Genomic DNA, 497 nt, shown 5'->3' on the forward strand with positions numbered 1-497 from the left:
ATCATAAATATTTTGCTGCCTAGTACTTTTTGTGAAGTGATTGTAATTTGTTAAATGGTGAAATAGAAAATACTTCCCAACCACACTGCCTTCAGAACAGGTGGGTTTTTGTAGGCTCTTCTACAAGAATAATGTCATATGGAGGAGGTGTATTATGCTTGATGTTGAAACTTGTGGAGCTTAATCATCAAAATTGCAGGTAGTAATTGTTTGTGTATATGGCTTTTTAATAGTTCTTTAATTATCTGCCACCCAGATATAACACTTTTTATACAAGTCAGATTGAAATATCTTTTTCTCTTATTTAAATGTTAAACTGGACTGTAGCTCAGCAATTTAGGATATTGAGTGAAATGACTGCTGAATGGTAAGATGGTCAATAAAGGTGCTTTTTGGTCATGGAGAGTTTTTGCCATTATTTCCCATTATTCTTCAAAATATAATTGCATTAACACTTCTCCATAATCTGTTAAAATGGTAGACAATCTTAAATTTAA

Source organism: Rhea americana, unplaced genomic scaffold, assembly GCF_003343005.1.
Source record: "Rhea americana isolate MKP2758 unplaced genomic scaffold, rheAme1 scaffold_191, whole genome shotgun sequence".
NCBI lineage: Eukaryota > Metazoa > Chordata > Aves > Rheiformes > Rheidae > Rhea > Rhea americana.